A 10429-nucleotide genomic window follows, 5' to 3' on the forward strand; every position below is an offset into this window, starting at 1 on the left:
CTCTTTCCCAAGTTTGCTTTAGTTCTTCTTATACCTTCCCACCTCCCATACTAGGCCTGAGTCTAGATCCTATAACCCTAGGCCTCCGTGGTTTTCTCAGCTGCGTGATTTACACCTTTTCCTTGGCTGGGTGTCACTGTTTAGCTATGTTTGAAATTCTCCCAGTATAAATGTGTCCTGCCTGCCTCAGGGAGAACCAGGGCTGGCTTTCTTTAGCTGTCTGCAGATAAAAAGGAAAACACACACACACACACACCTCCTCTCCCCAACACACTTTTTAAAAAAGGGCTTTAAATATTTACTCAAAAATCAGTTGAACAGAAAGAAGGGAAGTTTAAAATGAATTATAGCATTTGTAATACAGACATTCAGGTTTAAGGACAAATACAGTCCTGTTTCTCTTATCCTAATTCTAGCTCCCCTGATCATATGTAAGTGGTTCTGAGGGCCTGAGATCTTGGGAGGGGGTAAACTTTTATCCTTGGGAAGGAGCTGTTATCTTTGCTAGAGCTGATTTCTTCATCTTTCCCTAGAAAAGGAGAAAGAGGGAAACAGAGGGAGAGAGAAGTAACGAGAGCAGGTAAATTGACCTTTTCTTTATTTCTCTTATCTCAAATGAGCTATTTGTAAAGTGCTTAGCATGATCCCTGGCACATAGTAGGTATCCTCCCCTACCCCCACCCCAGCCCCAAATTCCTTGCACCATTTTTGAAGGACTCAAATTTCCTTTTTGCCTCTTAAAAAGGTTATATTCAGGGTAGCTAGGTAGCACAGTGAATAGAGCACCAGCCCTGGAGTCAGGAAGACCTGAGTTCAAATCTGGCCTCAGACACTTAACACTTACTAGCTGTGTGACCCTGGGTAAGTCACTTAACCCCGATTGCCTCACCAAAAAAAAAAAGGTCATATTCTTCAGAATATTGAGATATACATACTTTGAAGTATTCATTTAAAGAGATGGAAGTGAGGGAGGGTGGAGGGAGAATAAATCTCAGGAATCTATCCTCAATTTTTAAACTTTAGCACCCAAGACCCTGTCCCCCAAGAAACTCCATATGATTCAGATCACAAGAAAAAGCAAAAGAGGATCCTGGGCAGAAAAGGAAGAAGAAAGAAGAGAAGAAGAAACAACAGAGTCCAGATCCCCCTGGGAGAGGGACCAGCAGCCTCCCAGCCTCCCTACACAAGATCACTAGATGACAGGACAAGGGAACTTTTCCTCCTGCACTGAACTTGCAGCCTTGGGGGCTAGAGGACACACTGCCCTTGGAGCTTTCCCCTTCGACTGGGGGAGAACACAGGCCCTGACCCTTTTGGCTTGGGGTGAATGAGGTAGATTCATTAGGGATGGGAAGTGCAGTTGCTTGTGTAAGGCAGGGCCCAAATGGCTCCCCACTGGAGCCAATTCACCTTCATTCCATGTACAGTTTGTATGTTTTAAGATTTTGAAAGTTCCCTTTCAAGAAAGATTTTTCAGGCACCTATGACTATGCAGACCTCACAGCTTTGTGGGGTGGAAAGGTACTGGACTGAGAATCAGGGGTGAGTATTCTGACAAAAGGATTTCACCTTGAATACATCATTTAACCTATATGGATCTCAGTTTTCCCATCTATAAAAATGAGCAGCTGGATTAGATGATCTCTGTAGGTCCCTCTCAACTTTGTGCATCTAAGTATTCTTTGAGGGCTCCTGGTAGGAAGAAGTCTACAATAAGATGAATAAGGGTCTTTGGGGTCATGTGAGCAACAAGATGGTGGATTAGACATTGTCTCCAATCCCCATGACCTTTCAAATGTCTCTAATACAGAAATTATATGCCAAAGATAAAGAAACTTCACTGTCTCCATGGTTTAGGACATCAAGAATCCATAAGAAAGTTTAAAAAACCCTGGAAAAAAATCCTGAAGGAATTGATGCTCACTGACCCCGAGCTCACCCAGAACCCCTCTTCTCCCTCCCTAGGGCTAGTGAGGCTCCATTAGCAGATACAAGGATACAATGCAGGCTTACATCAAAACTCCAAGCCCCGCCCCCCCATCTCTTTCCAGTGCCATAGTGATCCCAGTTCTCAAGCTGCAGAATTTTCTTCGGACCCTGACAAAGAGCTTGGCCCCAGACCTTCAGTACCAAAAGCCTCCTGGGGACTGAAACCCAGAAGCACCTAAACTGCAAAGCTCTGAACTATCTGTGCTGGAAAAAATATATGCTGAATTTCTAGTTCTGGGCCAGAGAATTAAGGAACAGAGGGAGTGGGACAAGTCGTCAGATCAGGACACTGCATACTGGGAGCTGTGCATCACTCCACCAAGCCTAAGGGCAGAGTATAGCATCCACCTGGGCCCAGTTATGACCAACCAAAAGTTGTTTGGGGCAGAGACCTAGGCTGTAGAACCATGAATTGTCCACTGTGGGAAGATGCTGAGATGTTTGGAGATCTAGCCCCAAGGATAGACAGATCAAGAGGAAAAAATCACAACAGAAAGAAATATGCCCCCCAGATCTAGCAAATAAGTTCAGGAAGCCATGAATAAATACTACAAAAATAAGGAAAATGATGAGAGGAATTTGAGGAGAATATGGAACCACAACACACCTTTCCTAGTGGTTTAAAAGACAAATAAGAATTATCAGAATAACATCTATGTCCTGCACAGCAAAAACAATGGACAAAATTTAAAAACTTGAATCTACAATGCCAAGCCTCCCAAATAGTGTAAGAGAGACATGAAAGAGAACAATAGGCTAGGAATGCAAATACACAGAAGTAAAAGACAATCAAGAAGAAAAGAAGAAAAATAACAAGAACATTAAAATAAATAAGTGAGTAAAATAAGAAGAAACAAGGCAGACTGTGTCCAGTGCTTTGGGGGTACAAGAAAAGTACTATGAGAACATGATTTTCCAGTTAAGGAAATCAGATTACTTTGTGAAAGAGGTAGCAATCATGGACATGGTTCACAAATCATTGGTTGGCCTTTTGGAATAAGGGACTATTTGTCATGTGGTCCCCAGGGCTAAGTAGGAACTATTATCCATAATCTTCTGGAGCAGGAACCCTCAAGTCAATTGATGACGGGATCCCTTCTCCCATAGGAGCCTTCTCCTTTCCAATGAATAATTATAAATGTTCTGTTCGAAAAACATGCACATAACTGTGCTTCTTCAATCTCAGCTTATGACACACTTGTGGATTTAGGACACAAGGGAAAGGAATCATTTCTGTACAAATATACATGTACACACAAATACATATAAATGTATATATGCATGTATACACATATGTGTTTGTATATGTGCACATATGCATTCATATACATATACAAGACATATATACCTACCTTACTCATCATTACTATAATTTCTACCTTTCTGGTCAAACACTGGCAAGGAAAAGTGAGGGTGTGGAAGAGAAAGAAGAATCACACTGGAACTAAACACTGAAATCAATGGGCACCGAAAGAGGCTGACAGGGGAGGGTAAGGAAAGTGCCAAACCTAGCTTTCCAAAGTTATTACTGACCATCTTGGTGGAGCTATATCACCAGCATAAGAAAGCTAGAAGTGAATTGTCTAGTATATTGAGCTACTCAAGGCAGAATTAATAGTTTTAACAGACTGTGCCAAAACAGTCAAGAGGCAGCTGATGGAGCCTGCAACACCACATATGAAAATAGCCATGCTGAGAGTGGCAGGAATAAGCTTTTGGGGGTGGAAGTGTGATTTCTGACCCTGAGATTGGATTGGAAAAGGTGCTGTATCTCATTGAAGGCTTATCCTAATACTGCTTTTATGGGATAGAAAAGGTTCTCAACTGTGGATGGGCTTTCGTTGCAGATGAAGTTTAAACACCAATTTGAGTTAGTAAGTATATTGTCTCTGGGACCTGAGGAGATTAAAGATGACCTACTCAGTTAGATTGGGAGCATTTTTTTGTCCTTTTTAAAGTGACTAAGATGGATACTTGACCAAATGTGTGTCTGTCTATCTATCTATCTTTCTATCTATCTATATCTATATATCTATCTACCTATCTATATCTATATATATATATCTATCTACCTATCTATATATGTATATATATATCATCTATCTATATGTACATTTATCTATTGCTATCATCTATTTGTATCTCTATCTATCTATCTATCTATCTATCTATCTATCTATCCCAATAAGAATTACTATTGCAAAGGAGTGAAGTTCCTAAAAGATATGATTTTGGTAGAATGGATCTTTGGAAAAGAGAAAACTACATGGAAATATATAGAAAAATTGGAGGAAAACAATGATGAAGTCTTTCAAGGGAAGACAATTGCTCACTTAAAAAGACCAATAGAAGTTAAGTTGAGCCATTCATTCTGAACACCCTCATTTTCTCTTCCCCACTCCTCAAACCTTCTTTAAATCATTCCCCATTTTCTCTTTCATTGCTCCAGTCTCTGATTAAGATGTAGTTCTACTCTTTGTCAATGGCCAACCTGCTATTTTATCTTGTCCTATTCCATTCCACCTTATTTGGCACCTTCCCTGCATCTCTCCCAACCTACTGATTCCTTTTCTGCTGCTTAAAAAAAATATGCCCAGCTCTTCCCCATGCATAAAAAACCTTCACTTCACTCTTTTCTTCCTGTAATCTATCTTCTTGTATTTGTCACTCTTTGGGGAAAAAAATAGGAAAAGCAATCTACCTTTAGTTTCTGCATTTTTTCACCTCCCATTCAATTCCCTAAGCCCTTCAAATCTGGTTTCTCTCCTCAGTATTCTTCTGAGATGTTGATATTGAGAGTTACTAAGGATCACTTTCTTACTAAAATTTTGGCCCCTTTGCTGTTTTTGAAGCTCTGCTTCAAACCCACTCCTTCATATTCCCTCTCACTCTTTCTGTCTGTCAGTCTGTCAGTCTGTCTGTCTGTCTGTCTGTCTTTCTCTCTCTCTCTCTCTCTCTCTCTCTCTCTCTCTCACACACACACACACACACACACACACACACACACTTTCTCCTCCCCCTCTACATCTTCCTTTTAAGTTATTTGAAGTTTCTTCCTCCTGGTTTTCCTTTTATTTATTTAACGATTTCCATATTTCTCCTTAGCATATCTTCTGGGAGCTTGTATCTTCTCCTCTACATTTTCTATTCTTGTAATAGAAAGATTCTTAAATTGAAATACCCATCCCTAATCGCTATCCTGAACTCCACAAAATCACAGAATTTCAGAGTTGGAAGACACAATGACTATCTGGTCCAACCATTTCACAAATTCCCCCTATGATATACCTGATTACATCTGAATACGAACTCACTACCTCCCCAGGCAGTCCATCCCATTTTAGAATAGGTCTAATTAGGATGTTTTCCCCACCACCAAGCCAGTATTTGTCTCTGTCTAATTTCTACCTATTACTCCTACTTTTGTCTTCTGGACCAAATTAAACAAATCTAATCATTCTTCCACATAACAAACTCTTCAAATGCTTGAAAAAATATCACGTACCCTGAGTCTTCACCAAGCTAGAGCCCCCCCCCCCAGTTCCTTCAACACATCCTCATGTGACTCAAACTTGAGGCCCTTCCTTTTGATTGTTGTCATTGTTGTTGTTGCTGTTCAGTCATATCCAACTCTTCGTGACCCCATTTGGTTTTTCTTGGCAAAGATACTGTAGTGGTTTGACATATCCTTTCCCAGCTCATTTTACAGATGAGGAAACTGAAACAAACAGGGTTAAATGAAATGCCCAGGATCATAGAACTAGTAAGTGTCTGTATCCAGATTTGAACTCAGGTCTTCCTCACTCTGATTCTATCCATTGTACCACCTAGCTGTTCCCACAATCATTTTGATTACCCTCTTTTATTACAGGGATAGCTTCTAGTTCATCTATGCCCTTTTAAAACTACGGTATTCATAACTGATCATTCTGTGTAGATGTGGTCTGGCCAATGTTGATGTCAAAGAGACTCATCTCATTCCTGGAAAGTGATCTCCTCTCATCTCCATTGCAGTGCAAGATCACTTTAGAGTTTGGGGCTGGCATGGCATGCTGGTGACTGATATTGATCGAAAAATCCACTCTAACACCAAATCTTTTTCAGACAATTCTCTATCCACATTGCTATAATCTTGTACTCATGAAATTAAGTTTTTAGTTCAAGTATGAGACTTTGCATTTACTATTCTAGACTATCAAAATGCCATTGGCTCTAACCACTGTCATTGAGTATGTTAACTATCTCTCCCAGCTTTGTGTCATCTGCAAATCTGGTGAGGATACTATCTCTATGTTTAGCAAAACTTTATTTAAACACATTTACACACACACACTAAACAACACAGGACAAAAGCTAGATCCCTTATGCACTTTACTCTAGACCTCCTGCCAAATTAACCACAAAACATTAGTGGCTAGTTTTTGAATGAATTCAGCAAGTCCAGGATCCATGGATACCAGGGCTTCTTAATCTTTTCTCACTCAAGACACCTTTTTGTTGGAGAAATTTTCATGCCACCCTGGGTATATAGGTATATAAAATAGGTATACCTAAAATTTTACTGTTGCCAAATATTTTTGCAACTCCCGCATTCAGTTATACAACTCATGGTTTAAGAAGCTTTGATCTAAACCACATTTCTTCATTTTGCCCAAAGTCTAAAATGTGATATCCTTTTACTGTGATGTAGGTTACCTGTATCTATAACACTCTTCTGACCTACTAGTTCTGTAACTTTGTCAGAAGAGATTTGAAGTTAGTCTGGGATAATCTACTATTGCTGTGCTAGTTCTTTGGGATCACTTACTGCTAGATATCTCTATCTTCATAATCCCATGAGTATTTCAAACTTAACATGTCCCAAAAGGAGCTCATTACCCCCCACCCCACCCCACCAAGTCTTGTCCCCTCCAAACTTCTCTATTTCTGTTAAGGACACCACCATCCTGACAGTCACTCAGGTTCTAATCTCAGAGCCATTATTTCCCCCCTTCTCTCATGCCTCTGATCCAGTTGGTTGCCAAGTATACCTCCATGAGATAGCTAATATCTGCCCCCTTCTGTCTATTTCTCTAGGTCACGAACCTAGTTTAGAACCTTATTACCTTTCCTTTGAATTAGTCATTGTAATGGCCTCCTAAATGGCCTCCCTGCTTCCAGTGTCTTCCCTCTTCAATCCATCTTTCACAAGCATAAAGCTTGACTATGTCATTCACCTGTACAAAGCATATTACTGGCCCACACAAACTCCTCAACTGGACATTTAGTCTTTTCATAATCCACCTGCAGTTCACCCTTCCCTGCTTATGTCATTTTACTCCCCTTTACAATTCAATTGTAGCCAAATAGTCCCAATTATTTTTCTCTAACTAGGCAGTACCTTCTATCATCTCTGTCCCCTTGTACAGTGCCCCCCCATTCACCCCCCACCCCATCTGAAATGAACTTCCTACCTTATCTCTTATCTTATCTTCCCATTTCAGTTTCTGTACCACTGGAGACAGGAATTCTTTTTTGATTCTCGCCAGTAGTTACTATTTTTGAAGTTACCTTGAATTCATTTATTTGCCTACTTTTTGTATCTTCAGTAGATGGGAGCTAGTCACTTTTCCATTTAGATTTGTATTTGTGTCCAGAGCTTCTATTTCCCTGTCCTGTCTCCAGACCAAGAAGTCTCTCCTCTCAGTTGGGTCCATCTAAGCTGGGGCTGGCTTCTTAAAGGAAAAATAGTCACTAGGTCTAAGGGAAAGTTTAAGTGTCCTGGCAAGGTCTACATGTAGGGGGGGGCATAATCTATAGAAATTGTGGGTTTGGATTTCTGTCATGATCACCATAGGGCTACACTGGAATTTTAGAGTGAGGTACCAGAGAAAGACCATAGGATGGAATGAGAACATGGACAGCCTCAAGAGATGGGGTTGGAGTGGAATCGATGAATGGTTCCCTGCTTCAAACTCAATTCACAAATGCTTTTGAATTGCTGCTGAATGTGTAAAGTTCTCTCCATCTCTGTTGTTCCTATATGTATTTGTGTGGGAGTATGATCAACACTACAAACAAAACTCATGAAATAAAAACCCTAGCAGTAAGCACTTGCCAAACCTCAAAGCACGATGCACATGTTAGTGATTATTATTACTGCTCCCAATTTGCCAGATTTGGGGAATTAAAGGAATGATAGGAAGGGTCTGTCATCCTCTCAAGACTGGTGTATGGGTTTAAGTGATCAGTCTTGCGAAAAGTGGAGCTATCTGGAGAGAAAGGTCTCCCAGTATCACAGGCATTGTTGAAATCCTCACCTTACAGTTGTCACACATTGGTGCTCCTCTGCCCTACATCCCGGACTTTACTAGATTGTATGTTCCTCTTCGGCAAGGAATATCCTTTATCTTTCTATGTATCCCCAGCACTTAGCAAAGTACTTGGCACACAATAGGAGTTTAATCAATGTTTATTGACTGACTGACTCAGACCTGTCACCATTCTTTGGAACAGTATTTCAGGCCAAGCACAAGTCGATTACAGCAAGTTAAATCTGGCAGCTGCACAAAACACAATGGAATGTTTCCATCTCTTTACTTTCCAATTATTTTATCCTAATTTCCCAACCAGTATCACCCTCCCTCTCCCCCCTATAAAAGAAAATAAAACCAAACAAAAAAATCTTAATAAAAACCTTGATTCACTTCCAATCCATTTACAAATCTAAGAAGAACGCTGGATTTATATTTGTGGAGGATACTTGAGTGGGAAAAGTAAGGAATTCTAGTAACCTCAGATTCAATATTTTGGACACAGGTACCTGTTGTGGCAAAGTGCATAGGCTAGAAATAAAGAAATATTTTTTAAAAACTGGAATTGTCTTCTTTGTTTCACTAAATATCTGGGTAACACTTGGTTCTGCATGCCTTCCTCCCATTTTCCCCTTATTTGGAGGAAAAAGTTCCTGTGAGAATTTATACAGTCCCACACAGTTGACAAATAAAATTACTTATAATTTCACTTGAGGGCTTCCAGTATTTCCTTTTTGTACAAGTGGATTAGGTCAATAGAACATCTACAGGATAATATGGGGAGCCATGTCTACACTTCTGAAGCAGCTCCTGTCAAAATCTAAATCTAGAATCTGAGAATGACTCCCCCCACTATTGGGCCCTAACTTCCATATTTCTCTATTTTTAAGAGATTGTGTCTTTTTTTTTTTTTGCATCTCAAGTGCCTAGGCCACTGTTGATGCTCAATAAATCTTTGTTTAATTTGAATTTTTAAAAGCCCGAGTCCCAGTTATTCCAGGAAAATACATGTTATGTAAGAAGACAATATTTAGGAGTAAACAAATTGATTTTTATTCAAAAGAGAAAGGATATTTATAGCAGAGAGAGGTCTGAGGGTCTTTCGAGGAATTTTCATCCAGTTAATCTCAAATCACCATCTCTTAAACATAGTTATATTTCACACCTTATGCTTTGGAGAGGAAACAACACTCTATACTCTCATCACCCTGCCAAATTCTCACCTTGAAATTCACTTCTTTCATATAAACTTTATTATAAAGCACACTGACATACTAGTTCTTCTCTAGACATCCCCAGGTAAAATGTGGTCCTTGGAGAAAAGACAAATTCCTCTGCGGTGAACATATTAGTATAGATAAGATTATCAGATCACTTGGGGCACATTGGATGGTGTGTGTGTGGGGGGGAGGCATGGTGCATAGAACATTGGATAAGCATAGAAAAATCCTAGTTGTTTTTTCTCTTCAGCTTGGTTCAAAGCCAGTGGCCCATAAACAGAACCTTTTCTCTCTTCGATATATTACCTTTAAACCACTCAATTTCCAGAAGTAAGGAAAAGCTGAGAAAAAGTGAGCAGTGATATCTTACTCCTAATAATGCCAGTCATTTCAAGTCCTTGATAAGAAAATTCTATCACTGTGTTTCTAACATATGCATGTACCCAAGTTTACCTGATGTGAGGGGGAGGGAGGAGAGGGTAAACAGGGAGTCGTAAACAGCCTGATTAGAATATTAAAGCAAACATTTCTGAGGCAATCAGAATAAAAGAAGCAATATGATGTGGCAGACAGGTCCAGTGGGGTAATTCGAAGGAGGAAAGCAGAGATTCAGATCTCACCTCTGACACTTGTTAGCTCTGTGCTCCTGGACAAATCTCACTGAGCATCAATTATTTCTCATCTGTAACATGGGGATAAAATTTAAAATTTCAATGGGCCTTAAAAACCATCCAGACCATTTCCATTCTGCCAGAAGAAGAAATATAGAGAGGTTATGAGTCTTATCCAAGGTAAGATTTGCCTACATCACAGCTTTGTTGTAGCTTAAAGAGATTATGTGTGAAAAGTGCTTTGAAGATCATCCTTTCTGTGTCCGCTTGTTTGGGGGAGGGTAGAGGCACAAGGCATTTCAAGAGACATAATCAG

Source organism: Dromiciops gliroides, chromosome 6 (assembly GCF_019393635.1).
Source record: "Dromiciops gliroides isolate mDroGli1 chromosome 6, mDroGli1.pri, whole genome shotgun sequence".
NCBI lineage: Eukaryota > Metazoa > Chordata > Mammalia > Microbiotheria > Microbiotheriidae > Dromiciops > Dromiciops gliroides.